Source organism: Salmo salar, chromosome ssa04 (assembly GCF_905237065.1).
Source record: "Salmo salar chromosome ssa04, Ssal_v3.1, whole genome shotgun sequence".
In the NCBI taxonomy this organism is placed as follows: domain Eukaryota; kingdom Metazoa; phylum Chordata; class Actinopteri; order Salmoniformes; family Salmonidae; genus Salmo; species Salmo salar.
The window spans coordinates 3,909,378-3,936,052 of NC_059445.1; the positions used below are offsets into that span (position 1 = coordinate 3,909,378).

General features: G+C 47.0%; 1 protein-coding gene across 2 annotated transcripts in view; it reads right to left on the minus strand.

Moving 5' to 3' along the window:
• The window catches only part of LOC106594199 (wolframin), a 78,694-nt gene that overhangs the window by 19,830 nt on the left and 32,189 nt on the right, over positions 1-26,675 (minus strand). The gene's annotated exons all lie outside the window — the stretch shown is intronic.

Below are 26,675 nucleotides of genomic sequence, written 5' to 3' on the forward strand. Positions count from 1 at the left end.
CTGACCTGAAGAACAGGTAGTAGAGGTAGAGGTACTGACCTGTAGAACAGGTAGTAGAGGTAGAGGTACTGTCCTGAAGAACAGGAAGTAGATGTAGAGGTACTGACCTGTAGAACAGGTAGTAGAGGTAGAGGTAGAGGTACTGACCTGTAGAACAGGTAGTAGAGGTAGAGGTACTGACCTGTAGAACAGGAAGTAGAGGTAGAGGTACTGACCTGTAGAACAGGTAGTACAGGTAGAGGTACTGACCTGTAGAACAGGTAGTAGAGGTAGAGGTAGAGGTAGAGGTACTGACCTGTAGAACAGGAAGTAGAGGTAGAGATACTGACCTAAAGAACAGGAAGTAGAGGTAGAGGTACTGACCTGAAGAACAGGTAGTAGAGGTAGAGGTACTGACCTGTAGAACAGGTAGTAGAGGTAGAGGTACTGACCTGAAGAACAGGTAGTAGAGGTAGAGGTACTGACCTGTAGAACAGGTAGTAGAGGTAGAGGTAGAGGTACTGACCTGAAGAACAGGTAGTACAGGTAGAGGTACTGACCTGTAGAACAGGTAGTAGAGGTAGAGATACTGTCCTGAAGAACAGGTAGTAGAGGTAGAGGTACTGACCTGTATAACAGGAAGTAGAGGTAGAGATACTGTCCTGAAGAACAGGTAGTAGAGGTAGAGGTACTGACCTGTAGAACAGGTAGTACAGGTAGAGGTACTGACCTGAAGAACAGGTAGTAGAGGTAGAGGTACTGACCTGTAGAACAGGAAGTAGAGGTAGAGATACTGTCCTGAAGAACAGGTAGTAGAGGTAGAGGTACTGACCTGTAGAACAGGTAGTAGAGGTAGAGGTACTGACCTGTAGAACAGGTAGTAGAGGTAGAGGTCCTGACCTGTAGAACAGGTAGTAGAGGTAGAGGTAGAGGTACTAACCTGTAGAACAGGTAGTTGAGGTAGAGGTACTGACCTGAAGAACAGGTAGTAGAGGTAGAGGTACTGACCTGTAGAACAGGTAGTAGAGGTAGAGGTACTGACCTGTAGAACAGGTAGTAGAGGTAGAGGTACTGACCTGTAGAACAGGTAGTAGAGGTAGAGGTACAGACCTGTAGAACAGGTAGTAGAGGTAGAGGTAGAGGTACTGACCTGTAGAACAGGAAGTAGAGGTAGAGGTACTGACCTGTAGAACAGGTAGTAGAGGTAGAGGTACTGACCTGAAGAACGGGTAGTACAGGTAGAGGTACTGACCTGTAGAACAGGAAGTAGAGGTAGAGGTACTGACCTGTAGAACAGGTAGTAGAGGTAGAGGTACTGACCTGTAGAACAGGTAGTAGAGGTAGAGGTAGAGTTAGAGGTACTGACCTGTAGAACAGGTAGTAGAGGTAGAGGTACTGACCTGTAGAACAGGTAGTAGAGGTAGAGGTACTGACCTGTAGAACAGGTAGTACAGGTAGAGGTAGAGGTACTGACCTGTAGAACAGGAAGTAGAGGTAGAGGTACTGACCTGTAGAACAGGTAGTAGAGGTAGAGGTACTGACCTGTAGAACAGGAAGTAGATGTAGAGGTACTGACCTGTAGAACAGGTAGTAGAGGTAGAGGTACTGACCTGTAGAACAGGTAGTAGAGGTAGAGGTACTGACCTGTAGAACAGGTAGTAGAGGTAGAGGTACTGACCTGTAGAACAGGTAGTAGAGGTAGAGGTACTGACCTGTAGAACAGGAAGTAGAGGTAGAGGTAGAGGTACTGACCTGTAGAACAGGTAGTAGAGGTAGAGGTACTGACCTGTAGAACAGGAAGTAGAGGTAGAGGTACTGACCTGTAGAACAGGTAGTACAGGTAGAGGTACTGACCTGTAGAACAGGTAGTAGAGGTAGAGGTAGAGGTACTGACCTGTAGAACAGGTAGTAGAGGTAGAGGTACTGACCTGTAGAAAAGGTAGTAGAGGTAGAGGTAGAGGTACTGACATGTAGAACAGGAAGTAGAGGTAGAGGTACTGACCTGTAGAACAGGTAGTAGAGGTAGAGGTACTGACCTGTAGAACAGGTAGTAGAGGTAGAGGTACTGACCTGTAGAACAGGTAGTAGAGGTAGAGGTACTGACCTGTAGAACAGGAAGTAGAGGTAGAGGTACTGACCTGTAGAACAGGTAGTAGAGGTAGAGGTACTGACCTGAAGAACAGGTAGTAGAGGTAGAGGTACTGACCTGTAGAACAGGTAGTAGAGGTAGAGGTACTGACCTGTAGAACAGGAAGTAGATGTAGAGGTACTGACCTGTAGAACAGGTAGTAGAGGTACAGGTACTGACCTGTAGAACAGGTAGTAGAGGTAGAGGTAATGACCTGTAGAACAGGTAGTACAGGTAGAGGTACTGACCTGTAGAACAGGTAGTAGAGGTAGAGGTAGAGGTACTGACCTGTAGAACAGGTAGTAGAGGTAGAGGTACTGACCTGTAGAACAGGTGGTAGAGGTAGAGGTACTGACCTGAAGAACAGGTAGTAGAGGTAGAGGTACTGACCTGTAGAACAGGTAGTAGAGGTAGAGGTACTGTCCTGAAGAACAGGAAGTAGATGTAGAGGTACTGACCTGTAGAACAGGTAGTAGAGGTAGAGGTAGAGGTACTGACCTGTAGAACAGGTAGTAGAGGTAGAGGTACTGACCTGTAGAACAGGAAGTAGAGGTAGAGGTACTGACCTGTAGAACAGGTAGTACAGGTAGAGGTACTGACCTGTAGAACAGGTAGTAGAGGTAGAGGTAGAGGTAGAGGTACTGACCTGTAGAACAGGAAGTAGAGGTAGAGATACTGACCTAAAGAACAGGAAGTAGAGGTAGAGGTACTGACCTGAAGAACAGGTAGTAGAGGTAGAGGTACTGACCTGTAGAACAGGTAGTAGAGGTAGAGGTACTGACCTGAAGAACAGGTAGTACAGGTAGAGGTACTGACCTGTAGAACAGGTAGTAGAGGTAGAGGTAGAGGTACTGACCTGAAGAACAGGTAGTACAGGTAGAGGTACTGACCTGTAGAACAGGTAGTAGAGGTAGAGATACTGTCCTGAAGAACAGGTAGTAGAGGTAGAGGTACTGACCTGTATAACAGGAAGTAGAGGTAGAGATACTGTCCTGAAGAACAGGTAGTAGAGGTAGAGGTACTGACCTGTAGAACAGGTAGTAGAGGTACTGACCTGAAGAACAGGTAGTAGAGGTAGAGGTACTGACCTGTAGAACAGGAAGTAGAGGTAGAGATACTGTCCTGAAGAACAGGTAGTAGAGGTAGAGGTACTGACCTGTAGAACAGGTAGTAGAGGTAGAGGTACTGACCTGTAGAACAGGTAGTAGAGGTAGAGGTCCTGACCTGTAGAACAGGTAGTAGAGGTAGAGGTAGAGGTACTAACCTGTAGAACAGGTAGTTGAGGTAGAGGTACTGACCTGAAGAACAGGTAGTAGAGGTAGAGGTACTGACCTGTAGAACAGGTAGTAGAGGTAGAGGTACTGACCTGTAGAACAGGTAGTAGAGGTAGAGGTACTGACCTGTAGAACAGGTAGTAGAGGTAGAGGTACAGACCTGTAGAACAGGTAGTAGAGGTAGAGGTAGAGGTACTGACCTGTAGAACAGGAAGTAGAGATAGAGGTACTGACCTGTAGAACAGGTAGTAGAGGTAGAGGTACTGACCTGAAGAACGGGTAGTACAGGTAGAGGTACTGACCTGTAGAACAGGAAGTAGAGGTAGAGGTACTGACCTGTAGAACAGGTAGTAGAGGTAGAGGTACTGACCTGTAGAACAGGTAGTAGAGGTAGAGGTAGAGTTAGAGGTACTGACCTGTAGAACAGGTAGTAGAGGTAGAGGTACTGACCTGTAGAACAGGTAGTAGAGGTAGAGGTACTGACCTGTAGAACAGGTAGTACAGGTAGAGGTAGAGGTACTGACCTGTAGAACAGGAAGTAGAGGTAGAGGTACTGACCTGTAGAACAGGTAGTAGAGGTAGAGGTACTGACCTGTAGAACAGGAAGTAGATGTAGAGGTACTGACCTGTAGAACAGGTAGTAGAGGTACAGGTACTGACCTGTAGAACAGGTAGTAGAGGTAGAGGTACTGACCTGTAGAACAGGTAGTACAGGTAGAGGTACTGACCTGTAGAACAGGTAGTAGAGGTAGAGGTACTGACCTGTAGAACAGGAAGTAGAGGTAGAGGTAGAGGTACTGATCTGTAGAACAGGTAGTAGAGGTAGAGGTACTGACCTGTAGAACAGGAAGTAGAGGTAGAGGTACTGACCTGTAGAACAGGTAGTACAGGTAGAGGTACTGACCTGTAGAACAGGTAGTAGAGGTAGAGGTAGAGGTACTGACCTGTAGAACAGGTAGTAGAGGTAGAGGTACTGACCTGTAGAAAAGGTAGTAGAGGTAGAGGTAGAGGTACTGACATGTAGAACAGGAAGTAGAGGTAGAGGTACTGACCTGTAGAACAGGTAGTAGAGGTAGAGGGTCCTGACCTGTAGAACAGGTAGTAGAGGTAGAGGTAGAGGTACTAACCTGTAGAACAGGTAGTTGAGGTAGAGGTACTGACCTGAAGAACAGGTAGTAGAGGTAGAGGTACTGACCTGTAGAACAGGTAGTAGAGGTAGAGGTACTGACCTGTAGAACAGGTAGTAGAGGTAGAGGTACTGACCTGTAGAACAGGTAGTAGAGGTAGAGGTACAGACCTGTAGAACAGGTAGTAGAGGTAGAGGTAGAGGTACTGACCTGTAGAACAGGAAGTAGAGATAGAGGTACTGACCTGTAGAACAGGTAGTAGAGTTAGAGGTACTGACCTGAAGAACGGGTAGTACAGGTAGAGGTACTGACCTGTAGAACAGGAAGTAGAGGTAGAGGTACTGACCTGTAGAACAGGTAGTAGAGGTAGAGGTACTGACCTGTAGAACAGGTAGTATAGGTAGAGGTACTGACCTGTAGAACAGGTAGTAGAGATAGAGGTAGAGTTAGAGGTACTGACCTGTAGAACAGGTAGTAGAGGTAGAGGTACTGACCTGTAGAACAGGTAGTAGAGGTAGAGGTACTGACCTGTAGAACAGGAAGTAGAGGTAGAGGTACTGACCTGTAGAACAGGTAGTAGAGGTAGAGGTACTGACCTGAAGAACAGGTAGTAGAGGTAGAGGTACTGACCTGTAGAACAGGTAGTAGAGGTAGAGGTACTGACCTGTAGAACAGGAAGTAGATGTAGAGGTACTGACCTGTAGAACAGGTAGTAGAGGTACAGGTACTGACCTGTAGAACAGGTAGTAGAGGTAGAGGTAATGACCTGTAGAACAGGTAGTACAGGTAGAGGTACTGACCTGTCGAACAGGTAGTAGAGGTAGAGGTAGAGGTACTGACCTGTAGAACAGGTAGTAGAGGTAGAGGTACTGACCTGTAGAACAGGTGGTAGAGGTAGAGGTACTGACCTGAAGAACAGGTAGTAGAGGTAGAGGTACTGACCTGTAGAACAGGTAGTAGAGGTAGAGGTACTGTCCTGAAGAACAGGAAGTAGATGTAGAGGTACTGACCTGTAGAACAGGTAGTAGAGGTAGAGGTAGAGGTACTGACCTGTAGAACAGGTAGTAGAGGTAGAGGTACTGACCTGTAGAACAGGAAGTAGAGGTAGAGGTACTGACCTGTAGAACAGGTAGTACAGGTAGAGGTACTGACCTGTAGAACAGGTAGTAGAGGTAGAGGTAGAGGTACTGACCTGTAGAACAGGTAGTAGAGGTAGAGGTACTGACCTGTAGAACAGGTAGTAGAGGTAGAGGTAGGGGTACTGACCTGTAGAACAGGAAGTAGAGGTAGAGGTACTGACCTGTAGAACAGGTAGTAGAGGTAGAGGTACTGACCTGTAGAACAGTAAGTAGAGGTAGAGGTACTGACCTGTAGAACAGGTAGTAGAGGTAGAGGTACTGACCTGTAGAACAGTAAGTAGAGGTAGAGGTACTGACCTGTAGAACAGGTAGTAGAGGTAGAGGTACTGACCTGTAGAACAGGAAGTAGAGGTAGAGGTAGAGGTACTGACCTGTAGAACAGGTAGTAGAGGTAGAGATACTGACCTGAAGAACAGGAAGTAGAGGTAGAGGTACTGACCTGTAGAACAGGAAGTAGAGGTAGAGGTACTGACCTGAAGAACAGGAAGTAGATGTAGAGGTACTGACCTGTAGAACAGGTAGTAGAGGTAGAGGTAGAGGTACTGACCTGTAGAACAGGTAGTAGAGGTAGAGGTACTGACCTGTAGAACAGGAAGTAGAGGTAGAGGTACTGACCTGTAGAACAGGTAGTACAGGTAGAGGTACTGACCTGTAGAACAGGTAGTAGAGGTAGAGGTAGAGGTACTGACCTGTAGAACAGGTAGTAGAGGTAGAGGTACTGACCTGTAGAACAGGTAGTAGAGGTAGAGGTACTGACCTGTAGAACAGGAAGTAGAGGTAGAGGTACTGACCTGTAGAACAGGTAGTAGAGGTAGAGGTACTGACCTGTAGAACAGTAAGTAGAGGTAGAGGTACTGACCTGTAGAACAGGTAGTAGAGGTAGAGGTACTGACCTGTAGAACAGGAAGTAGAGGTAGAGGTACTGACCTGTAGAACAGGTAGTAGAGGTAGAGATACTGACCTGAAGAACAGGAAGTAGAGGTAGAGGTACTGACCTGTAGAACAGGAAGTAGAGGTAGAGGTACTGACCTGAAGAACAGGTAGTAGAGGTAGAGGTACTGACCTGTAGAACAGGTAGTAGAGGTAGAGGTACTGACCTGTAGAACAGGTAGTAGAGGTAGAGGTACTGACCTGTAGAACAGGTAGTAGAGGTAGAGGTAGAGGTACTGACCTGTAGAACAGGTAGTAGAGGTAGAGGTACTGACCTGTAGAACAGGTAGTAGAGGTAGAGGTACTGACCTGAAGAACAGGTAGTAGAGGTAGAGGTACTGACCTGTAGAACAGGAAGTAGAGGTGGAGGTACTAACCTGTAGAACAGGAAGTAGAGGTAGAGGTACTGACCTGTAGAACAGGTAGTAGAGGTAGAGGTACTGACCTGTAGAACAGGTAGTAGAGGTAGAGGTACTGACCTGTAGAACAGGTAGTAGAGGTAGAGGTACTGACCTGAAGAACAGGTAGTAGAGGTAGAGGTACTGACCTGTAGAACAGGTAGTAGAGGTAGAGGTACTGACCTGTAGAACAGGTAGTAGAGGTAGAGGTACTGACCTGAAGAACAGGTAGTAGAGGTAGAGGTACTGACCTGTAGAACAGGTAGTAGAGGTAGAGGTACTGACCTGAAGAACAGGTAGTACAGGTAGAGGTACTGACCTGTAGAACAGGTAGTAGAGGTACTGACCTGAAGAACAGGTAGTAGAGGTAGAGGTACTGACCTGTATAACAGGAAGTAGAGGTAGAGATACTGTCCTGAAGAACAGGTAGTAGAGGTAGAGGTACTGACCTGTAGAACAGGTAGTAGAGGTACTGACCTGAAGAACAGGTAGTAGAGGTAGAGGTACTGACCTGTAGAACAGGAAGTAGAGGTAGAGATACTGTCCTGAAGAACAGGTAGTAGAGGTAGAGGTACTGACCTGTAGAACAGGTAGTAGAGGTAGAGGTACTGACCTGTAGAACAGGTAGTAGAGGTAGAGGTCCTGACAAGTAGAACAGGTAGTAGAGGTAGAGGTAGAGGTACTAACCTGTAGAACAGGTAGTAGAGGTAGAGGTACTGACCTGAAGAACGGGTAGTACAGGTAGAGGTACTGACCTGTAGAACAGGAAGTAGAGGTAGAGGTACTGACCTGTAGAACAGGTAGTAGAGGTAGAGGTACTGACCTGTAGAACAGGTAGTACAGGTAGAGGTAGAGGTACTGACCTGTAGAACAGGAAGTAGAGGTAGAGGTACTGACCTGTAGAACAGGAAGTAGAGGTAGAGGTACTGACCTGTAGAACAGGTAGTAGAGGTAGAGGTACTGACCTGTAGAACAGGTAGTAGAGGTAGAGGTACTGACCTGTAGAACAGGAAGTAGAGGTAGAGGTACTGACCTGTAGAACAGGTAGTAGAGGTAGAGGTACTGACCTGAAGAACAGGTAGTAGAGGTAGAGGTACTGACCTGTAGAACAGGTAGTAGAGGTAGAGGTACTGACCTGTAGAACAGGAAGTAGATGTAGAGGTACTGACCTGTAGAACAGGTAGTAGAGGTACAGGTACTGACCTGTAGAACAGGTAGTAGAGGTAGAGGTACTGACCTGTAGAACAGGTAGTAGAGGTAGAGGTACTGACCTGTAGAACAGGAAGTAGAGGTAGAGGTAGAGGTACTGACCTGTAGAACAGGTAGTAGAGGTAGAGGTACTGACCTGTAGAACAGGTGGTAGAGGTAGAGGTACTGACCTGAAGAACAGGTAGTAGAGGTAGAGGTACTGACCTGTAGAACAGGTAGTAGAGGTAGAGGTACTGTCCTGAAGAACAGGAAGTAGATGTAGAGGTACTGACCTGTAGAACAGGTAGTAGAGGTAGAGGTAGAGGTACTGACCTGTAGAACAGGTAGTAGAGGTAGAGGTACTGACCTGTAGAACAGGAAGTAGAGGTAGAGGTACTGACCTGTAGAACAGGTAGTACAGGTAGAGGTACTGACCTGTAGAACAGGTAGTAGAGGTAGAGGTAGAGGTAGAGGTACTGACCTGTAGAACAGGTAGTAGAGGTAGAGGTACTGACCTGTAGAACAGGTAGTAGAGGTAGAGGTAGAGGTACTGACCTGTAGAACAGGAAGTAGAGGTAGAGGTACTGACCTGTAGAACAGGTAGTAGAGGTAGAGGTACTGACCTGTAGAACAGTAAGTAGAGGTAGAGGTAGAGGTACTGACCTGTAGAACAGGTAGTAGAGGTAGAGATACTGACCTGAAGAACAGGAAGTAGAGGTAGAGGTACTGACCTGTAGAACAGGAAGTAGAGGTAGAGGTACTGACCTGAAGAACAGGTAGTAGAGGTAGAGGTACTGACCTGTAGAACAGGTAGTAGAGGTAGAGGTACTGACCTGTAGAACAGGTAGTAGAGGTAGAGGTACTGACCTGTAGAACAGGTAGTAGAGGTAGAGGTAGAGGTACTGACCTGTAGAACAGGAAGTAGAGGTAGAGGTACTATCCTGTAGAACAGGAAGTAAAGGTAGAGGTACTGACCTGTAGAACAGGTAGTAGAGGAACAGGTAGAGGTACTGACCTGTAGAACAGGTAGTAGAGGTAGAGGTACTGACCTGTAGAACAGGTAGTAGAGGTAGAGGTACTGACCTGTAGAACAGGTAGTAGAGGTAGAGGTACTGACCTGAAGAACAGGTAGTAGAGGTAGAGGTACTGACCTGTAGAACAGGTAGTAGAGGTAGAGGTACTGTCCTGAAGAACAGGAAGTAGATGTAGAGGTACTGACCTGTAGAACAGGTAGTAGAGGTAGAGGTAGAGGTACTGACCTGTAGAACAGGTAGTAGAGGTAGAGGTACTGACCTGTAGAACAGGAAGTAGAGGTAGAGGTACTGACCTGTAGAACAGGTAGTACAGGTAGAGGTACTGACCTGTAGATCAGGTAGTAGAGGTAGAGGTAGAGGTAGAGGTACTGACCTGTAGAACAGGTAGTAGAGGTAGAGGTACTGACCTGTAGAACAGGTAGTAGAGGTAGAGGTAGAGGTACTGACCTGTAGAACAGGAAGTAGAGGTAGAGGTACTGACCTGTAGAACAGGTAGTAGAGGTAGAGGTACTGACCTGTAGAACAGTAAGTAGAGGTAGAGGTACTGACCTGTAGAACAGGTAGTAGAGGTAGAGGTACTGACCTGTAGAACAGGAAGTAGAGGTAGAGGTAGAGGTACTGACCTGTAGAACAGGTAGTAGAGGTAGAGGTACTGACCTGAAGAACAGGTAGTAGAGGTAGAGATACTGACCTAAAGAACAGGAAGTAGAGGTAGAGGTACTGACCTGAAGAACAGGTAGTAGAGGTAGAGGTACTGACCTGTAGAACAGGTAGTAGAGGTAGAGGTACTGACCTGAAGAACAGGTAGTACAGGTAGAGGTACTGACCTGTAGAACAGGTAGTAGAGGTACTGACCTGAAGAACAGGTAGTAGAGGTAGAGGTACTGACCTGTATAACAGGAAGTAGAGGTAGAGATACTGTCCTGAAGAACAGGTAGTAGAGGTAGAGGTACTGACCTGTAGAACAGGTAGTAGAGGTACTGACCTGAAGAACAGGTAGTAGAGGTAGAGGTACTGACCTGTAGAACAGGAAGTAGAGGTAGAGATACTGTCCTGAAGAACAGGTAGTAGAGGTAGAGGTACTGACCTGTAGAACAGGTAGTAGAGGTAGAGGTACTGACCTGTAGAACAGGTAGTAGAGGTAGAGGTACTGACCTGTAGAACAGGTAGTAGAGGTAGAGGTAGAGGTACTAACCTGTAGAACAGGTAGTTGAGGTAGAGGTACTGACCTGAAGAACAGGTAGTAGAGGTAGAGGTACTGACCTGTAGAACAGGTAGTAGAGGTAGAGGTACTGACCTGTAGAACAGGTAGTAGAGGTAGAGGCCCTGACCTGTAGAACAGGTAGTAGGGGTAGAGGTACTGACCTGTAGAACAGGTAGTAGAGGTAGAGGTACAGACCTGTAGAACAGGTAGTAGAGGTAGAGGTAGAGGTACTGACCTGTAGAACAGGAAGTAGAGGTAGAGGTACTGACCTGTAGAACAGGTAGTAGAGGTAGAGGTACTGACCTGAAGAACGGGTAGTACAGGTAGGGGTACTGACCTGTAGAACAGGAAGTAGAGGTAGAGGTACTGACCTGTAGAACAGGTAGTAGAGGTAGAGGTACTGACCTGTAGAACAGGTAGTACAGGTAGAGGTAGAGGTACTGACCTGTAGAACAGGAAGTAGAGGTAGAGGTACTGACCTGTAGAACAGGTAGTAGAGGTAGAGGTACTGACCTGTAGAACAGGAAGTAGAGGTAGAGGTACTGACCTGTAGAACAGGTAGTACAGGTAGAGGTACTGACCTGTAGAACAGGTAGTAGAGGTAGAGGTACTGACCTGTAGAACAGGTAGTAGAGGTAGAGGTACTGACCTGTAGAACATGTAGTAGAGGTAGAGGTACTGACCTGTAGAACAGGTAGTAGAGGTAGAGGTACTGACCTGTAGAACAGGTAGTAGAGGTAGAGGTACTGACCTGTAGAACAGGTAGTAGAGGTAGAGGTACTGACCTGTAGAACAGGTAGTAGAGGTAGAGGTACTGACCTGTAGAACAGGTAGTAGAGGTAGAGGTACTGACCTGTAGAACAGGTAGTAGAGGTAGAGGTGACTGACCTGTAGAACAGGTAGTAGAGGTAGAGGTACTGACCTGTAGAACAGGTAGTAGAGGTAGAGGTACTGACCTGTAGAACAGGTAGTAGAGGTAGAGGTACTGACCTGTAGAACAGGTAGTAGAGGTAGAGGTACTGACCTGTAGAACAGGTAGTAGAGGTAGAGGTACTGACCTGTAGAACAGGTAGTAGAGGTAGAGGTACTGACCTGTAGAACAGGTAGTAGAGGTAGAGGTACTGACCTGTAGAACAGGTAGTAGAGGTAGAGGTACTGACCTGTAGAACAGGTAGTAGAGGTAGAGGTACTGACCTGTAGAACAGGTAGTAGAGGTAGAGGTACTGACCTGTAGAACAGGTAGTAGAGGTAGAGGTACTGACCTGTAGAACAGGTAGTAGAGGTAGAGGTACTGACCTGTAGAACAGGTAGTAGAGGTAGAGGTACTGACCTGTAGAACAGGAAGTAGAGGTAGAGGTACTGACCTGTAGAACAGGTAGTAGAGGTAGAGGTACTGACCTGTAGAACAGGTAGTAGAGGTAGAGGTACTGACCTGTAGAACAGGTAGTAGAGGTAGAGGTACTGACCTGTAGAACAGGTAGTAGAGGTAGAGGTACTGACCTGTAGAACAGGTAGTAGAGGTAGAGGTAGAGGTACTGACCTGTAGAACAGGTAGTAGAGGTAGAGGTACTGACCTGTAGAACAGGTAGTAGAGGTAGAGGTACTGACCTGTAGAACAGGTAGTAGAGGTAGAGGTACTGACCTGTAGAACAGGTAGTAGAGGTAGAGGTACTGACCTGTAGAACAGGAAGTAGAGGTAGAGGTACTGACCTGTAGAACAGGTAGTAGAGGTAGAGGTAGAGGTACTGACCTGTAGAACAGGTAGTAGAGGTAGAGGTACTGACCTGTAGAACAGGAAGTAGAGGTAGAGGTACTGACCTGTAGAACAGGTAGTAGAGGTAGAGGTACTGACCTGTAGAACAGGTAGTAGAGGTAGAGGTAGAGGTAGAGGTACTGACCTGTAGAACAGGTAGTAGAGGTAGAGGTACTGACCTGTAGAACAGGTAGTAGAGGTAGAGGTAGAGGTACTGACCTGTAGAACAGGTAGTAGAGGTAGAGGTACTGACCTGTAGAACAGGTAGTAGAGGTAGAGGTACTGACCTGTAGAACAGGAAGTAGAGGTAGAGGTAGAGGTACTGACCTGTAGAACAGGTAGTAGAGGTAGAGGTACTGACCTGTAGAACAGGAAGTAGAGGTAGAGGTACTGACCTGTAGAACAGGTAGTAGAGGTAGAGGTACTGACCTGTAGAACAGGTAGTAGAGGTAGAGGTACTGACCTGTAGAACAGGTAGTAGAGGTAGAGGTACTGACCTGTAGAACAGGTAGTAGAGGTAGAGGTACTGACCTGTAGAACAGGTAGAGAGGTAGAGGTAGAGGTACTGACCTGTAGAACAGGAAGTAGAGGTAGAGGTACTATCCTGTAGAACAGGAAGTAAAGGTAGAGGTACTGACCTGTAGAACAGGTAGTAGAGGTACAGGTAGAGGTACTGACCTGTAGAACAGGTAGTAGAGGTAGAGGTACTGACCTGTAGAACAGGTAGTAGAGGTAGAGGTACTGACCTGTAGAACAGGTAGTAGAGGTAGAGGTACTGACCTGAAGAACAGGTAGTAGAGGTAGAGGTACTGACCTGTAGAACAGGTAGTAGAGGTAGAGGTACTGACCTGTAGAACAGGTAGTAGAGGTAGAGGTACTGACCTGTAGAACAGGTAGTAGAGGTAGAGGTAGAGGTACTGACCTGTAGAACAGGTAGTAGAGGTAGAGGTACTGACCTGTAGAACAGGTAGTAGAGGTAGAGGTACTGACCTGTAGAACAGGTAGTAGAGGTAGAGGTACTGACCTGTAGAACAGGTAGTAGAGGTAGAGGTAGAGGTACTGACCTGTAGAACAGGTAGTAGAGGTAGAGGTACTGACCTGTAGAACAGGTGTAGAGGTAGAGGTAGAGGTACTGACCTGTAGAACAGGTAGTAGAGGTAGAGGTACTGACCTGTAGAACAGGTAGTAGAGGTAGAGGTACTGACCTGTAGAACAGGTAGTAGAGGTAGAGGTACTGACCTGTAGAACAGGTAGTAGAGGTAGAGGTACTGACCTGTAGAACAGGAAGTAGAGGTAGAGGTAGAGGTACTGACCTGTAGAACAGGTAGTAGAGGTAGAGGTACTGACCTGTAGAACAGGTAGTAGAGGTAGAGGTACTGACCTGAAAGAACAGGAAGTAGAGGTAGAGGTACTGACCTGAAGAACAGGTAGTAGAGGTAGAGGTACTGACCTGTAGAACAGGTAGTAGAGGTACTGACCTGAAGAACAGGTAGTAGAGGTAGAGGTACTGACCTGTAGAACAGGTAGTAGAGGTACTGACCTGAAGAACAGGTAGTAGAGGTAGAGGTACTGACCTGTAGAACAGGAAGTAGAGGTAGAGATACTGACCTGTAGAACAGGTAGTAGAGGTAGAGGTACTGACCTGTAGAACAGGTGAGTAGAGGTGGAGAGGTACTGACCTGTAGAACAGGTAGTAGAGGTAGAGGTACTGACCTGTAGAACAGGTAGTAGAGGTAGAGGTACTGACCTGTAGAACAGGTAGTAGAGGTAGAGGTACTGACCTGTAGAACAGGTAGTAGAGGTAGAGGTACTGACCTGTAGAACAGGTAGTAGAGGTAGAGGTAGAGGTACTGACCTGTAGAACAGGAAGTAGAGGTAGAGGTACTGACCTGAAGAACAGGTAGTAGAGGTAGAGGTACTGACCTGTAGAACAGGTAGTAGAGGTAGAGGTACTGACCTGTAGAACAGGTAGTAGAGGTAGAGGCCCTGACCTGTAGAACAGGTAGTAGGGGTAGAGGTACTGACCTGTAGAACAGGTAGTAGAGGTAGAGGTACAGACCTGTAGAACAGGTAGTAGAGGTAGAGGTAGAGGTACTGACCTGTAGAACAGGAAGTAGAGGTAGAGGTACTGACCTGTAGAACAGGTAGTAGAGGTAGAGGTACTGACCTGAAGAACGGGTAGTACAGGTAGGGGTACTGACCTGTAGAACAGGAAGTAGAGGTAGAGGTACTGACCTGTAGAACAGGTAGTAGAGGTAGAGGTACTGACCTGTAGAACAGGTAGACAGGTAGAGGTAGAGGTACTGACCTGTAGAACAGGAAGTAGAGGTAGAGGTACTGACCTGTAGAACAGGTAGTAGAGGTAGAGGTACTGACCTGTAGAACAGGAAGTAAAGGTAGAGGTACTGACCTGTAGAACAGGTAGTACAGGTAGAGGTACTGACCTGTAGAACAGGTAGTAGAGGTAGAGGTAGAGGTACTGACCTGTAGAACAGGTAGTAGAGGTAGAGGTACTGACCTGTAGAACAGGTAGTAGAGGTAGAGGTACTGACCTGTAGAACAGGAAGTAGAGGTAGAGGTACTGACCTGTAGAACAGGTAGTAGAGGTAGAGGTACTGACCTGTAGAACAGGTAGTAGAGGTAGAGGTACTGACCTGTAGAACAGGTAGTAGAGGTAGAGGTACTGACCTGTAGAACAGGAAGTAGAGGTAGAGGTACTGACCTGTAGAACAGGTAGTAGAGGTAGAGGTACTGACCTGTAGAACAGGTAGTAGAGGTAGAGGTACTGACCTGTAGAACAGGTAGTAGAGGTAGAGGTACTGACCTGTAGAACAGGTAGTAGAGGTAGAGGTACTGACCTGTAGAACAGGTAGTAGAGGTAGAGGTAGAGGTACTGACCTGTAGAACAGGTAGTAGAGGTAGAGGTACTGACCTGTAGAACAGGTGGTAGAGGTAGAGGTACTGACCTGTAGAACAGGTAGTAGAGGTAGAGGTACTGACCTGTAGAACAGGTAGTAGAGGTAGAGGTACTGACCTGTAGAACAGGTAGTAGAGGTAGAGGTAGAGGGTACTGACCTGTAGAACAGGTAGTAGAGGTAGAGGTACTGACCTGTAGAACAGGAAGTAGAGGTAGAGGTACTGACCTGTAGAACAGGTAGTAGAGGTAGAGGTACTGACCTGTAGAACAGGTAGGTAGAGGTAGAGGTAGAGGTACTGACCTGTAGAACAGGTAGTAGAGGTAGAGGTACTGACCTGTAGAACAGGTAGTAGAGGTAGAGGTAGAGGTACTGACCTGTAGAACAGGAAGTAGAGGTAGAGGTACTGACCTGTAGAACAGGTAGTAGAGGTAGAGGTACTGACCTGTAGAACAGGTAGTAGAGGTAGAGGTAGAGGTACTGACCTGTAGAACAGGTAGTAGAGGTAGAGGTACTGACCTGTAGAACAGGAAGTAGAGGTAGAGGTACTGACCTGTAGAACAGGTAGTAGAGGTAGAGGTACTGACCTGAAGAACAGGTAGTAGAGGTAGAGGTACTGACCTGTAGAACAGGTAGTAGAGGTAGAGGTACTGACCTGTAGAACAGGTAGTAGAGGTAGAGGTACTGACCTGTAGAACAGGTGAGTAGAGGTAGAGGTACTGACCTGTAGAACAGGTAGTAGAGGTAGAGGTACTGACCTGTAGAACAGGTAGTAGAGGTAGAGGTACTGACCTGTAGAACAGGTAGTAGAGGTAGAGGTACTGACCTGTAGAACAGGTAGTAGAGGTAGAGGTACTGACCTGTAGAACAGGTAGTAGAGGTAGAGGTACTGACCTGTAGAACAGGTAGTAGAGGTAGAGGTACTGACCTGTAGAACAGGTAGTAGAGGTAGAGGTACTGACCTGTAGAACAGGTAGTAGAGGTAGAGGTACTGACCTGTAGAACAGGTAGTAGAGGTAGAGGTACTGACCTGTAGAACAGGTAGTAGAGGTAGAGGTACTGACCTGTAGAACAGGTAGTAGAGGTAGAGGTACTGACCTGTAGAACAGGTAGTAGAGGTAGAGGTACTGACCTGTAGAACAGGTAGTAGAGGTAGAGGTACTGACCTGTAGAACAGGTAGTAGAGGTAGAGGTACTGACCTGTAGAACAGGTAGTAGAGGTAGAGGTACTGACCTGTAGAACAGGTAGTAGAGGTAGAGGTACTGACCTGTAGAACAGGTAGTAGAGGTAGAGGTACTGACCTGTAGAACAGGTAGTAGAGGTAGAGGTACTGACCTGTAGAACAGGTAGTAGAGGTAGAGGTACTGACCTGAAGAACAGGTAGTAGAGGTAGAGGTACTGACCTGTAGAACAGGTAGTAGAGGTAGAGGTACTGACCTGAAGAACGGGTAGTAGAGGTAGAGGTACTGACCTGTAGAACAGGTAGTAGAGGTAGAGGTACTGACCTGTAGAACAGGTAGTAGAGGTAGAGGTACTGACCTGTAGAACAGGTAGTAGAGGTAGAGGTACTGACCTGAAGAACAGGTAGTAGAGGTAGAGGTACTGACCTGTAGAACAGGAAGTAGAGGTAGAGGTACTGACCTGAAGAACAGGTAGTAGAGGTAGAGGTACTGACCTGTAGAACAGGAAGTAGAGGTAGAGGTACTGACCTGAAGAACAGGTAGTAGAGGTAGAGGTACTGACCTGTAGAACAGGTAGTAGAGGTATAGGTACTGACCTGTAGAACAGGTAGTAGAGGTAGAGGTACTGACCTGTAGAACAGGTAGTAGAGGTAGAGGTACTGACCTGTAGAACAGGTAGTAGAGGTAGAGGTACTGACCTGTAGAACAGGTAGTAGAGGTAGAGGTACTGACCTGTAGAACAGGTAGTAGAGGTAGAGGTACTGACCTGTAGAACAGGTAGTAGAGGTAGAGGTACTGACCTGTAGAACAGGTAGTAGAGGTAGAGGTACTGACCTGTAGAACAGGTAGTAGAGGTAGAGGTACTGACCTGTAGAACAGGTAGTAGAGGTAGAGGTACTGACCTGTAGAACAGGTAGTAGAGGTAGAGGTACTGACCTGTAGAACAGGTAGTAGAGGTAGAGGTACTGACCTGTAGAACAGGTAGTAGAGGTAGAGGTACTGACCTGTAGAACGGGTAGTAGAGGTAGAGGTACTGACCTGTAGAACAGGTAGTAGAGGTAGAGGTACTGACCTGTAGAACAGGTAGTAGAGGTAGAGGGTACTGACCTGTAGAACAGGTAGTAGAGGTAGAGGTACTGACCTGTAGAACAGGTAGTAGAGGTAGAGGTACTGACCTGTAGAACAGGTAGTAGAGGTAGAGGTACTGACCTGTAGAACAGGTAGTAGAGGTAGAGGTACTGACCTGTAGAACAGGTAGTAGAGGTAGAGGTACTGACCTGTAGAACAGGTAGTAGAGGTAGAGGTACTGACCTGTAGAACAGGTAGTAGAGGTAGAGGTACTGACCTGTAGAACAGGTAGTAGAGGTAGAGGTACTGACCTGTAGAACAGGTAGTAGAGGTAGAGGTACTGACCTGTAGAACAGGTAGTAGAGGTAGAGGTACTGACCTGTAGAACAGGTAGTAGAGGTAGAGGTACTGACCTGTAGAACAGGTAGTAGAGGTAGAGGTACTGACCTGTAGAACAGGTAGTAGAGGTAGAGGTACTGACCTGTAGAACAGGTAGTAGAGGTAGAGGTACTGACCTGTAGAACAGGTAGTAGAGGTAGAGGTACTGACCTGTAGAACAGGTAGTAGAGGTAGAGGTACTGACCTGTAGAACAGGTAGTAGAGGTAGAGGTACTGACCTGTAGAACAGGTAGTAGAGGTAGAGGTACTGACCTGTAGAACAGGTAGTAGAGGTAGAGGTACTGACCTGTAGAACAGGTAGTAGAGGTAGAGGTACTGACCTGTAGAACAGGTAGTAGAGGTAGAGGTACTGACCTGTAGAACAGGTAGTAGAGGTAGAGGTACTGACCTGTAGAACAGGTAGTAGAGGTAGAGGTACTGACCTGTAGAACAGGTAGTAGAGGTAGAGGTACTGACCTGTAGAACAGGTAGTAGAGGTGAGAGGTACTGACCTGTAGAACAGGTAGTAGAGGTAGAGGTACTGACCTGTAGAACAGGTAGTAGAGGTAGAGGTACTGACCTGTAGAACAGGTGAGTAGAGGTAGAGGTGCTGACCTGTAGAACAGGTAGTAGAGGTAGAGGTACTGACCTGTAGAACAGGTAGTAGAGGTAGAGGTACTGACCTGTAGAACAGGTAGTAGAGGTAGAGGTACTGACCTGTAGAACAGGTAGTAGAGGTAGAGGTACTGACCTGTAGAACAGGTAGTAGAGGTAGAGGTACTGACCTGTAGAACAGGAAGTAGAGGTAGAGGTACTGACCTGTAGAACAGGTAGTAGAGGTAGAGGTACTGACCTGTAGAACAGGTAGTAGAGGTAGAGGTACTGACCTGTAGAACAGGTAGTAGAGGTAGAGGTACTGACCTGTAGAACAGGTAGTAGAGGTAGAGGTACTGACCTGTAGAACAGGTAGTAGAGGTAGAGGTACTGACCTGTAGAACAGGTAGTAGAGGTAGAGGTACTGACCTGTAGAACAGGTAGTAGAGGTAGAGGTACTGACCTGTAGAACAGGTAGTAGAGGTAGAGGTACTGACCTGTAGAACAGGTAGTAGAGGTAGAGGTACTGACCTGTGAGAACAGGGTAGTAGAGGTAGAGGTACTGACCTGTAGAACAGGTAGTAGAGGTGAGAGGTACTGACCTGTAGAACAGGTAGTAGAGGTAGAGGTACTGACCTGTAGAACAGGTAGTAGAGGTAGAGGTACTGACCTGTAGAACAGGTAGTAGAGGTAGAGGTACTGACCTGTAGAACAGGTAGTAGAGGTAGAGGTACTGACCTGTAGAACAGGTAGTAGAGGTAGAGGTACTGACCTGTAGAACAGGTAGTAGAGGTAGAGGTACTGACCTGTAGAACAGGTAGTAGAGGTAGAGGTACTGACCTGAGAACAGGTAGAGGTAGAGGTACTGACCTGTAGAACAGGTAGTAGAGGTAGAGGTACTGACCTGTAGAACAGGTAGTAGAGGTAGAGGTACTGACCTGTAGAACAGGTAGTAGAGGTGAGAGGTACTGACCTGTAGAACAGGTAGTAGAGGTAGAGGTACTGACCTGTAGAACAGGTAGTAGAGGTAGAGGTACTGACCTGTAGAACAGGTAGTAGAGGTAGAGGTACTGACCTGTAGAACAGGTAGTAGAGGTAGAGGTACTGACCTGTAGAACAGGTAGTAGAGGTAGAGGTACTGACCTGTAGAACAGGTAGTAGAGGTAGAGGTACTGACCTGTAGAACAGGTAGTAGAGGTGAGGTAGAGGTACTGACCTGAAGAACAGGTAGTAGAGGTAGAGGTGCTGACCTGTAGAACAGGGTAGTAGAGGTAGAGGTACTGACCTGTAGAACAGGTAGTAGAGGTAGAGGTACTGACCTGTAGAACAGGTAGTAGAGGTAGAGGTACTGACCTGTAGAACAGGTAGTAGAGGTAGAGGTACTGACCTGTAGAACAGGTAGTAGAGGTAGAGGTACTGACCTGTAGAACAGGTAGTAGAGGTAGAGGTACTGACCTGTAGAACAGGGTAAGTAGAGGTAGAGGTACTGACCTGTAGAACAGGTAGTAGAGGTAGAGGTACTGACCTGTAGAACAGGTAGTAGAGGTAGAGGTACTGACCTGTAGAACAGGTAGTAGAGGTAGAGGTACTGACCTGTAGAACAGGTAGTAGAGGTAGAGGTACTGACCTGTAGAACAGGTAGTAGAGGTAGAGGTACTGACCTGAAGAACAGGTAGTAGAGGTAGAGGTACTGACCTGTAGAACAGGTAGTAGAGGTAGAGGTACTGACCTGTAGAACAGGTAGTAGAGGTAGAGGTACTGACCTGTAGAACAGGTAGTAGAGGTAGAGGTACTGACCTGAAGAACAGGTAGTAGAGGTGGAGGTACTGACCTGTAGAACAGGTAGTAGAGGTAGAGGAGTAGAGGTACTGACCTGTAGAACAGGTAGTAGAGGTAGAGGTACTGACCTGTAGAACAGGTAGTAGAGGTAGAGGTACTGACCTGTAGAACAGGTAGTAGAGGTAGAGGTACTGACCTGTAGAACAGGTAGTAGAGGTAGAGGTACTGACCTGTAGAACAGGTAGTAGAGGTAGAGGTACTGACCTGTAGAACAGGTAGTAGAGGTGAGAGGTACTGACCTGTAGAACAGGTAGTAGAGGTAGAGGTAGAGGTACTGACCTGTAGAACAGGTAGTAGAGGTAGAGGTACTGACCTGAAGAACAGGTAGTAGAGGTAGAGGTACTGACCTGTAGAACAGGTAGTAGAGGTAGAGGTACTGACCTGTAGAACAGGTAGTAGAGGTAGAGGTACTGACCTGTAGAACAGGTAGTAGAGGTAGAGGTACTGACCTGTAGAACAGGTAGTAGAGGTAGAGGTACTGACCTGTAGAACAGGTAGTAGAGGTAGAGGTACTGACCTGTAGAACAGGTAGTAGAGGTAGAGGTACTGACCTGTAGAACAGGTAGTAGAGGTAGAGGTACTGACCTGTAGAACAGGTAGTAGAGGTAGAGGTACTGACCTGTAGAACAGGTAGTAGAGGTAGAGGTACTGACCTGAAGAACAGGTAGTAGAGGTAGAGGTACTGACCTGTAGAACAGGTAGTAGAGGTAGAGGTACTGACCTGTAGAACAGGTAGTAGAGGTAGAGGTACTGACCTGTAGAACAGGTAGTAGAGGTAGAGGTACTGACCTGTAGAACAGGTAGTAGAGGTAGAGGTACTGACCTGTAGAACAGGTAGTAGAGGTAGAGGTACTGACCTGTAGAACAGGTAGTAGAGGTAGAGGTACTGACCTGTAGAACAGGTAGTAGAGGTAGAGGTACTGACCTGTAGAACAGGTAGTAGAGGTAGAGGTACTGACCTGTAGAACAGGTAGTAGAGGTAGAGGTACTGACCTGTAGAACAGGTAGTAGAGGTAGAGGTACTGACCTGTAGAACAGGTAGTAGAGGTAGAGGTACTGACCTGTAGAACAGGTAGTAGAGGTAGAGGTACTGACCTGTAGAACAGGTAGTAGAGGTAGAGGTACTGACCTGTAGAACAGGTAGTAGAGGTAGAGGTACTGACCTGTAGAACAGGTAGTAGAGGTAGAGGTACTGACCTGTAGAACAGGTAGTAGAGGTAGAGGTACTGACCTGTAGAACAGGTAGTAGAGGTAGAGGTACTGACCTGTAGAACAGGTAGTAGAGGTAGAGGTACTGACCTGTAGAACAGGTAGTAGAGGTAGAGGTACTGACCTGTAGAACAGGTAGTAGAGGTAGAGGTACTGACCTGTAGAACAGGTAGTAGAGGTAGAGGTACTGACCTGTAGAACAGGTAGTAGAGGTAGAGGTACTGACCTGTAGAACAGGTAGTAGAGGTAGAGGTACTGACCTGTAGAACAGGTAGTAGAGGTAGAGGTACTGACCTGTAGAACAGGTAGTAGAGGTAGAGGTACTGACCTGTAGAACAGGTAGTAGAGGTAGAGGTACTGACCTGTAGAACAGGTAGTAGAGGTAGAGGTACTGACCTGTAGAACAGGTAGGTAGAGGTAGAGGTACTGACCTGTAGAACAGGTAGTAGAGGTAGAGGTACTGACCTGTAGAACAGGTAGTAGAGGTAGAGGTACTGACCTGTAGAACAGGTAGTAGAGGTAGAGGTACTGACCTGTAGAACAGGTAAGTAGAGGTAGAGGTACTGACCTGTAGAACAGGTAGTAGAGGTAGAGGTACTGACCTGTAGAACAGGTAGTAGAGGTAGAGGTACTGACCTGTAGAACAGGTAGTAGAGGTAGAGGTACTGACCTGTAGAACAGGTAGTAGAGGTAGAGGTACTGACCTGTAGAACAGGTAGTAGAGGTAGAGGTAGAGGTACTGACCTGTAGAACAGGTAGTAGAGGTAGAGGTACTGACCTGTAGAACAGGTAGTAGAGGTAGAGGTACTGACCTGTAGAACAGGTAGTAGAGGTAGAGGTACTGACCTGTAGAACAGGTAGTAGAGGTAGAGGTACTGACCTGTAGAACAGGTAGTAGAGGTAGAGGTACTGACCTGTAGAACAGGTAGTAGAGGTAGAGGTACTGACCTGTAGAACAGGTAGTAGAGGTAGAGGTACTGACCTGTAGAACAGGTAGTAGAGGTAGAGGTACTGACCTGTAGAACAGGTAGTAGAGGTAGAGGTACTGACCTGTAGAACAGGTAGTAGAGGTAGAGGTACTGACCTGTAGAACAGGTAGTAGAGGTAGAGGTACTGACCTGTAGAACAGGTAGTAGAGGTAGAGGTACTGACCTGTAGAACAGGTAGTAGAGGTAGAGGTACTGACCTGTAGAACAGGTAGTAGAGGTAGAGGTACTGACCTGTAGAACAGGTAGTAGAGGTAGAGGTACTGACCTGTAGAACAGGTAGTAGAGGTAGAGGTACTGACCTGTAGAACAGGTAGTAGAGGTAGAGGTACTGACCTGTAGAACAGGTAGTAGAGGTAGAGGTACTGACCTGTAGAACAGGTAGTAGAGGTAGAGGTACTGACCTGTAGAACAGGTAGTAGAGGTAGAGGTACTGACCTGTAGAACAGGTAGTAGAGGTAGAGGTACTGACCTGTAGAACAGGTAGTAGAGGTAGAGGTAGAGGTACTGACCTGTAGAACAGGAAGTAGAGGTAGAGGTACTGACCTGTAGAACAGGTAGTAGAGGTAGAGGTACTGACCTGTAGAACAGGTAGTAGAGGTAGAGGTACTGACCTGTAGAACAGGTAGTAGAGGTAGAGGTACTGACCTGTAGAACAGGTAGTAGAGGTAGAGGTACTGACCTGTAGAACAGGTAGTAGAGGTAGAGGTACTGACCTGTAGAACAGGTAGTAGAGGTAGAGGTACTGACCTGTAGAACAGGTAGTAGAGGTAGAGGTACTGACCTGTAGAACAGGTAGTAGAGGTAGAGGTACTGACCTGTAGAACAGGTAGTAGAGGTAGAGGTACTGACCTGTAGAACAGGTAGTAGAGGTAGAGGTACTGACCTGTAGAACAGGTAGTAGAGGTAGAGGTACTGACCTGTAGAACAGGTAGTAGAGGTAGGAGAGGTACTGACCTGTAGAACAGGTAGTAGAGGTAGAGGTACTGACCTGTAGAACAGGTAGTAGAGGTAGAGGTACTGACCTGTAGAACAGGTAGTAGAGGTAGAGGTACTGACCTGTAGAACAGGAAGTAGAGGTAGAGGTACTGACCTGTAGAACAGGTAGTAGAGGTAGAGGTACTGACCTGTAGAACAGGTAGTAGAGGTAGAGGTACTGACCTGTAGAACAGGTAGTAGAGGTAGAGGTACTGACCTGTAGAACAGGTAGTAGAGGTAGAGGTACTGACCTGTAGAACAGGTAGTACAGGTAGAGGTACTGACCTGTAGAACAGGTAGTAGAGGTAGAGGTACTGACCTGTAGAACAGGTAGTAGAGGTAGAGGTCCTGACCTGTAGAACAGGTAGTAGAGGTAGAGGTAGAGGTACTAACCTGTAGAACAGGTAGTTGAGGTAGAGGTACTGACCTGAAGAACAGGTAGTAGAGGTAGAGGTACTGACCTGTAGAACAGGTAGTAGAGGTAGAGGTACTGACCTGTAGAACAGGTAGTAGAGGTAGAGGTAGAGGCCCTGACCTGTAGAACAGGTAGTAGAGGTAGAGGTACTGACCTGTAGAACAGGTAGTAGAGGTAGAGGTACTGACCTGTAGAACAGGTAGTAGAGGTAGAGGTAGAGGTACTGACCTGTAGAACAGGAAGTAGAGGTAGAGGTACTGACCTGTAGAACAGGTAGTAGAGGTAGAGGTACTGACCTGAAGAACGGGTAGTAGAGGTAGAGGTACTGACCTGTAGAACAGGAAGTAGAGGTAGAGGTACTGACCTGTAGAACAGGTAGTAGAGGTAGAGGTACTGACCTGTAGAACAGGTAGTAGTAGAGGTAGAGGTACTGACCTGTAGAACAGGTAGTAGAGGTAGAGGTACTGACCTGTAGAACAGGTAGTAGAGGTAGAGGTACTGACCTGTAGAACAGGTAGTAGAGGTACAGGTACTGACCTGTAGAACAGGTAGTAGAGGTAGAGGTACTGACCTGTAGAACAGGTAGTACAGGTAGAGGTACTGACCTGTAGAACAGGTAGTAGAGGTAGAGGTACTGACCTGTAGAACAGGAAGTAGAGGTAGAGGTAGAGGTACTGACCTGTAGAACAGGTAGTAGAGGTAGAGGTACTGACCTGTAGAACAGGTGGTAGAGGTAGAGGTACTGACCTGAAGAACAGGTAGTAGAGGTAGAGGTACTGACCTGAAGAACAGGTAGTAGAGGTAGAGGTACTGTCCTGAAGAACAGGAAGTAGATGTAGAGGTACTGACCTGTAGAACAGGTAGTAGAGGTAGAGGTAGAGGTACTGACCTGTAGAACGGGTAGTACAGGTAGAGGTACTGACCTGTAGAACAGGAAGTAGAGGTAGAGGTACTGACCTGTAGAACAGGTAGTAGAGGTAGAGGTACTGACCTGTAGAACAGGTAGTACAGGTAGAGGTAGAGGTACTGACCTGTAGAACAGGAAGTAGAGGTAGAGGTACTGACCTGTAGAACAGGTAGTAGAGGTAGAGGTACTGACCTGTAGAACAGGAAGTAGAGGTAGAGGTACTGACCTGTAGAACAGGTAGTACAGGTAGAGGTACTGACCTGTAGAACAGGTAGTAGAGGTAGAGGTAGAGGTACTGACCTGTAGAACAGGTAGTAGAGGTAGAGGTACTGACCTGTAGAACAGGTAGTAGAGGTAGAGGTACTGACCTGTAGAACAGGAAGTAGAGGTAGAGGTACTGACCTGTAGAACAGGTAGTAGAGGTAGAGGTACTGACCTGAAGAACAGGTAGTAGAGGTAGAGGTACTGACCTGTAGAACAGGTAGTAGAGGTAGAGGTACTGACCTGTAGAACAGGAAGTAGATGTAGAGGTACTGACCTGTAGAACAGGTAGTAGAGGTACAGGTACTGACCTGTAGAACAGGTAGTAGAGGTAGAGGTACTGACCTGTAGAACAGGTAGTACAGGTAGAGGTACTGACCTGTAGAACAGGTAGTAGAGGTAGAGGTACTGACCTGTAGAACAGGTAGTAGAGGTAGAGGTCCTGACCTGTAGAACAGGTAGTAGAGGTAGAGGTAGAGGTACTAACCTGTAGAACAGGTAGTAGAGGTAGAGGTACTGACCTGTAGAACAGGTAGTAGAGGTAGAGGCCCTGACCTGTAGAACAGGTAGTAGAGGTAGAGGTACTGACCTGTAGAACAGGTAGTAGAGGTAGAGGTACTGACCTGTAGAACAGGTAGTAGAGGTAGAGGTAGAGGTACTGACCTGTAGAACAGGAAGTAGAGGTAGAGGTACTGACCTGTAGAACAGGTAGTAGAGGTAGAGGTACTGACCTGAAGAACGGGTAGTACAGGTAGAGGTACTGACCTGTAGAACAGGAAGTAGAGGTAGAGGTACTGACCTGTAGAACAGGTAGTAGAGGTAGAGGTACTGACCTGTAGAACAGGTAGTACAGGTAGAGGTAGAGGTACTGACCTGTAGAACAGGAAGTAGAGGTAGAGGTACTGACCTGTAGAACAGGTAGTAGAGGTAGAGGTACTGACCTGTAGAACAGGTAGTAGAGGTAGAGGTACTGACCTGTAGAACAGGTAGTAGAGGTACAGGTACTGACCTGTAGAACAGGTAGTAGAGGTAGAGGTACTGACCTGTAGAACAGGAAGTAGAGGTAGAGGTAGAGGTACTGACCTGTAGAACAGGTAGTAGAGGTAGAGGTACTGACCTGTAGAACAGGTGGTAGAGGTAGAGGTACTGACCTGAAGAACAGGTAGTAGAGGTAGAGGTACTGACCTGAAGAACAGGTAGTAGAGGTAGAGGTACTGTCCTGAAGTACAGGAAGTAGATGTAGAGGTACTGACCTGTAGAACAGGTAGTAGAGGTAGAGGAGAGGTACTGACCTGTAGAAACAGGTGAACGAGTAGAGGTAGAGGTACTGACCTGTAGAACAGGAAGTAGAGGTAGAGGTACTGACCTGTAGAACAGGTAGTAGAGGTAGAGGTACTGACCTGTAGAACAGGAAGTAGAGGTAGAGGTACTGACCTGTAGAACAGGTAGTACAGGTAGAGGTACTGACCTGTAGAACAGGTAGTAGAGGTAGAGGTAGAGGTACTGACCTGTAGAACAGGTAGTAGAGGTAGAGGTACTGACCTGTAGAACAGGTAGTAGAGGTAGAGGTACTGACCTGTAGAACAGGAAGTAGAGGTAGAGGTACTGACCTGTAGAACAGGTAGTAGAGGTAGAGGTACTGACCTGAAGAACAGGTAGTAGAGGTAGAGGTACTGACCTGTAGAACAGGTAGTAGAGGTAGAGGTACTGACCTGTAGAACAGGTAGTAGAGGTAGAGGTACTGACCTGTAGAACAGGTAGTAGAGGTAGAGGTACTGACCTGTAGAAC